At 32.2% G+C, this 5461-nt stretch overlaps 1 pseudogene; it reads right to left on the bottom strand.

Annotated features, from left to right (window-relative positions):
- Nucleotides 1–2767: 2767 nt before the first annotated feature.
- LOC107484074 (phosphomevalonate kinase, peroxisomal-like) overlaps nucleotides 2768–5461 on the bottom strand; it is a 27733-nt pseudogene continuing 25039 nt past the window's right edge.

Below are 5461 nucleotides of genomic sequence, written 5' to 3' on the forward strand. Positions count from 1 at the left end.
TAGATATTAGATGTCAAAATTTATCTTGATTCAATAAATCTTAGAGATACCATTAAGACTGATAATAAAATATCTCAGAAGGATAAAGTTAAAGTCATGATCTTCTTTCATCATCATCATGATGAAGGACAGTTGAAAAATGAATATCTCACGTTAAAAGATTCTTCAAATCTTTGGAAGAATCTTGAAGAAAGTATAATCATTAAATAATAGTGATACTTCCTCAAGCCTGATATGAATGGACATATTTGTATTTACAGGATTTTAAATTCATAAATAAATACAATTTAACGATGTTCCAAATTACCTCACAAATGAAGTTATGTGGGAAAAAAATAACTGATAATGACATGTTAGGAAAAACTTTCTCGACTTTCAATACCTCGAATATGCTCCTGCACTAGTAGTATCGAGAAAAATTAAAAAATATTCTGATCTAGTTTCTTACCTTTTTTTGCTGAACAAAGGAATAAATTACTCTTAAGAAATCATGAAGCACGTCCAATAGCACCGCGCTATTTTTTGAAGCAAATGTGACAAATTATAACTCCAAAAGAGACAAATAACAAGGCTTTGATAAAAAAAATTGTGAAAGGAAGAAAACTTATTTTCATAAGAAAATATCTCACCAGAAGTTGGATAAAGAAAGAGATAATGGGTATATTTTCATGTTATGATCTTATTATTATTTATTTTTGAATAAAATGACAAGGACATATAATGAATATATTTATTTTGCGGATAGTGCAAATTTTCATATCACTCTCAAAAGTAACATATATTTTACTCATCTTATATCAAAAGAAGAATGTATTAATACTATTATTAGCTCAAGCAATGTGATAGAATTCTCCGAAAGAGCTATAATTCTATTTTTCAGAGGAACAAAATTCATAATAAGTAATATACTATTGTGTACTAAGTTTCTAAGGAACTTTTTTAGTTCTAAAGATATTCGCCGAAATAGATATCAAATTGAAAAAATAAATGAGAAAAATCATGAGTACTTATATATCACTAACTCATGATTCAAATAAAAATACTATATTAAAAAGTTACCCTTATTTTCTTATGGGTTATATCATACTAAAATAAGTACAATAAAATCATATGTCTTTATAAACCAAAAGTTTACTAGCCCAAATGAATTCATAATTTAGCATGATTGATTGGGTCATCTTAGAATAACCATGATGCTGAAAAATATTGAAAACTCCAATGAACATTTACTAAAAAACCAAAGGGTTCTTCAATCTAGTGAATTCTTACATGTTGCATGTTCTCAGAAAAAAGTTAATTGTAAGGCCATCACCAATAAAGAAAGGATTTGAGTCTTCTGAATTTCTAGAAAGAATTCTAGGAAATATATGTGGACCAATTCATCCCTTATGTAAATCTTTTAGATACTTTATGGTCCTAACATATGCATCTTTGAAATGGTCACATACGTGCTTATTGTCATCTCACAACTTGACATTTGCGAGATTACTTGCTCAAATTATTTGATTAAAAGCACACTTTTTAGAAAATCCAATAAAAAAATTGTCTTGATAATGCTGGTGAATTTACTTTCTAAGCTTTTGATGCTTATTGTATGGCTAACGAAAAAAAGTGTTGAATATCTAGTATCTTATGTTCACATACACAATGAACTAGCAGAATCACTTATTAAATGCTTCCAATTAATTGCTAGATGCTTATGACAACAAATCTCTCTATTTTTGTTTGGGACATGCGATTTTACATGCTGCAACACTTATTCGTTTGAGGCGAACAAATTATCACCAATTTTTCTCCTACAACTAGTTTTTGGCCAACAACCAAATATTTTTTATTTGAGAATATTTGAGTGTGCAATATATATTCCAATTATTCCATCTTATCACACTAAAATAGAACTTCAAAGAAAATAAAAAATTTATGTGGAATATGATTCTCCCTTTATAGTAAAGTATCTTATATACAAACAGGAGATGTGTTTAAAGTTCGATTTGCATATTGTTATTTTGATGAATCAATATTTTTAACATTGAGGAGAGAGAATAAGCCAATTGAGAAATAACTCAATTGGAATGCATCATTGTTGATGAAACTAGACTCATGATTAGGACATTGTAAACTAAAAGTTCAAAATGTTATACAATTACAAAGAATACCAAATATATTGTCTGATACATTTTTTTATACAAAGAGGATAATCAAAATCTACATACCAACTATAAATGTCCCAATTCAAATTAATGTTCTAGTTGACACAACTAGAAAATAGATAAATACAGACAGATTTAGTCTTTATTACAGACGGATTTTTGGTTACCGACGAAATTACCGACGGATTTTGTCCCTCTGTAAAAGTCCCGTCGAAAATTATTTACCGACGGATTTTTACTAGTTACCGACGAATTTTTCCTCTGTAAATTCTCCCTCCATTTACTGAAGGCGACAAACTTACAGACGGATTTTCCGTCTATAATTACAGACGGATTTTTCGTCTGTAATTACAGACAGATTTTCAGACAGATTTTCTGTCTGTAATTACAGACAGATTTTCAGACAGATTTTCCGTCTGTAATTACAGACGAATTTTCCGACAGATTTTCCGTCTGTAATTTAAACTTTGAAAAATCATGATTACAGACAGATTTCTGTCTGTAAATCTGTTTGTAAGGAAAAATAGAATTTTTTTTACTTTTCTAATTACAAAATAAACTTGTTTTCATACAAAATAAATATAAATTTAATACAAATTTTTATCTAATTTATATTCGAATATTTATAATATTTCAAAAAATAAACAAATTCATTGTATTAAAAATAAACAATATTTACAATAAATTATTCAATATGAATTGAAGATACAGCTGAAGTGATTTCATTTGTTCTAGGGTCAGCACTTTCTAAAGAAACGCCACAAGGATCTTCTTTAACCAGAAGGGCAAGTACATTGAGTGAGCTCCATGTTTTTGTCACATTGCTGCTTGAATCTCCCAAAGTAACAGCAAAGACAGCATCAAATCCTCCTGCTCCTTGAACTCCAGCCAACAACACTCCTTCCAAGTTCAGTGTAGCATCTAAAAGTTTTGTTTGTGATTTTGGTTCAATCTGCATAAATTACAAGGAAAGAGTAGGGATATTCTACCAGCAGATATAATTTATAATCAACATCATTCAAACAGAAGAAGGCTAATAATAAGTGCCAAATCAATGAAAAGAACTTACAGGAACACCTGCAGCCTCACCCATTAGGCGCATATGATATCTAATCCCAAGCATAGCTTCTTTTGCACCTAGCAATGCTTTAATAACTGCTTCCTTGTTGGGTTCAGAAGCTTGCTCTATCCACTGTGAGAATTGTATTTTCAATATCAACACAAGAAGAAAAGCAACAACATGAGAGCCTGAAGTGTAGTCTCAAGAACATGATATCACATATGTGCATTAGAAATTCAGTCACACCACTTGAAACTGAAAACCAGGAAAATAGTAAAGTTGGATATATAATCTCTTTCAAACCCATCAAAAGTCAACTTAATTGTATAAGTCTAATAGTAAAGATATCCTATCTCATTAAAATAACTAATAAACAAGAATGTAGAAATTTAATCTAATGCAAGGCATCCCATAAGGCCAAAATGTTCTACTTATTTAACAGTGAGCATAATCAATCAATTTACTCTACATCCATAGGAGTAAAAATTCTAATTTTGATGTTACTTCCATTAATTAAACAACCACAAATGATTTGAAAGAAATACCTTTTCTGATCTGAGCTTGCTGCAACTATCAATCACAGATTTATATGCATCCCATTGTTTCTTTGCTAATTTACTCAAAAAGTTCAGTTGAATTTCTAACTGCGAATTCGCCTCTGACAATCTTCTCCAAGTGTCCAGGGATTTCTGAGGGTCATACTTTTGCCATTTTTTTACAGCACCAACCATTGATGGTGTAGATGAACCACCAGTTCCTGGTTCTCTTAGTAACTAAAAAATGATATATAGTCAGAATATTAACCAATAGACTTCATATTCTTCTGATAAGAAAGTCATTCAACCTGAAGTAAAAGGAAAATGTGGGGGTATAAGAGATTTAAATTGCTTACCAGAGTCATCAAAGGTGGTAAAGAGAACTCAGTCCTCTCATGGTCCTAGTTTCCATTCAGAATGTCACTGATAACTTCTGGTGCAGGCAATGCTTGTGCTGCAACCTGCAATGTCAGCAAAACAATGTCTAGTCACTGTAAGAGATAACCAATAGAAGATCCTAACAAGTTTAGCAACTGGAATGGCAAACTAAAATGATAGGGCTAGTAGCAACAATTAGAAAGGTAACTAAGATAAATGGAACAACTATAAATAATCTTGGAGAAGCATCATAGTCATTGTTTTTATATGCTCCTTTAATAAATTGATGAGCGGATAATTTATACGCTTTTTTGCATTGTTTTTAGTATATTTTTAGTATGTTTTAGTTAGTTTTTATTATATTTTTATTAGTTTTTAGTTAAAATTCACTTTTCTGGACTTTACTATGAGTTTGTGTGTTTTTCTGTGATTTCAGGTATTTTCTGGCTGAAATTGAGAGACCTGAGCAAAAATCTGATTCAGACGCTGAAAAGAACTGCAGATGCTGTTGGATTCTGACCTCCCTATAGTCGAAGTTGATTTTCTGGAGCTACAGAAGTCCAATTGGCGCGCTCTCAACTGCGTTGGAAAGTAGACATCCTGGGCTTTCCAGCAATGTATAATAGTTCATACTTTGCCCGAGATTTGATGGTCCAAACAGGCGTTCTAAGTCAGCTCAAGAATTCTAGCGTTTAACGCCGGAACTGGCACAAGGATGGGAGTTAAACGCCCAAACTGGCACAAAAGCTGGCGTTTAACTCCAAGAAGAGTCTCTACACGAAAATGCTTCAATGCTCAGCCCAAGCACACACCAAGTGGGCCCGGAAGTGGATTTTTATGTAATTTACTCATCTTTGTAAACCATAGGCTACTAGTTCTCTACAAATAGGACCTTTTACTATTGTATTCACATCTTGGTAGCTATCTTCGATTAGTCTTATGATATCTTAGATCATGGGGCTAGCCTCACGGCCATGCCTAGACCTTGTTCTTATGTATTTTCAACGGTGGAGTTTCTACACACCATAGATTAAGGTGTGGAGCTCTGCTGTACCTCGAGTATTAACGCAATTACTATTATTCTTCTATTCAATTCAGCTTATTCTTGTTCTAAGATATCACTTGTTCCTCAACTTGATAAATGTGATGATCCATGACACTCATAATCATTCTCACCTATGAACGTGTGCCTGACAACCACCTCCGTTCTACCTTAGATTGAGTGGATATCTCTTGGATCCCTTAATCGGAATCTTCGTGGTATAAGCTAGAATTGATGGTGGCATTCAAGAGAATCCGGAAGGTCTAAACCTTGTCTGTGGTATTCTGAGTAGGAT

Source organism: Arachis duranensis, chromosome 4 (genome assembly GCF_000817695.3).
Source record: "Arachis duranensis cultivar V14167 chromosome 4, aradu.V14167.gnm2.J7QH, whole genome shotgun sequence".
In the NCBI taxonomy this organism is placed as follows: Eukaryota; Viridiplantae; Streptophyta; class Magnoliopsida; order Fabales; family Fabaceae; genus Arachis; species Arachis duranensis.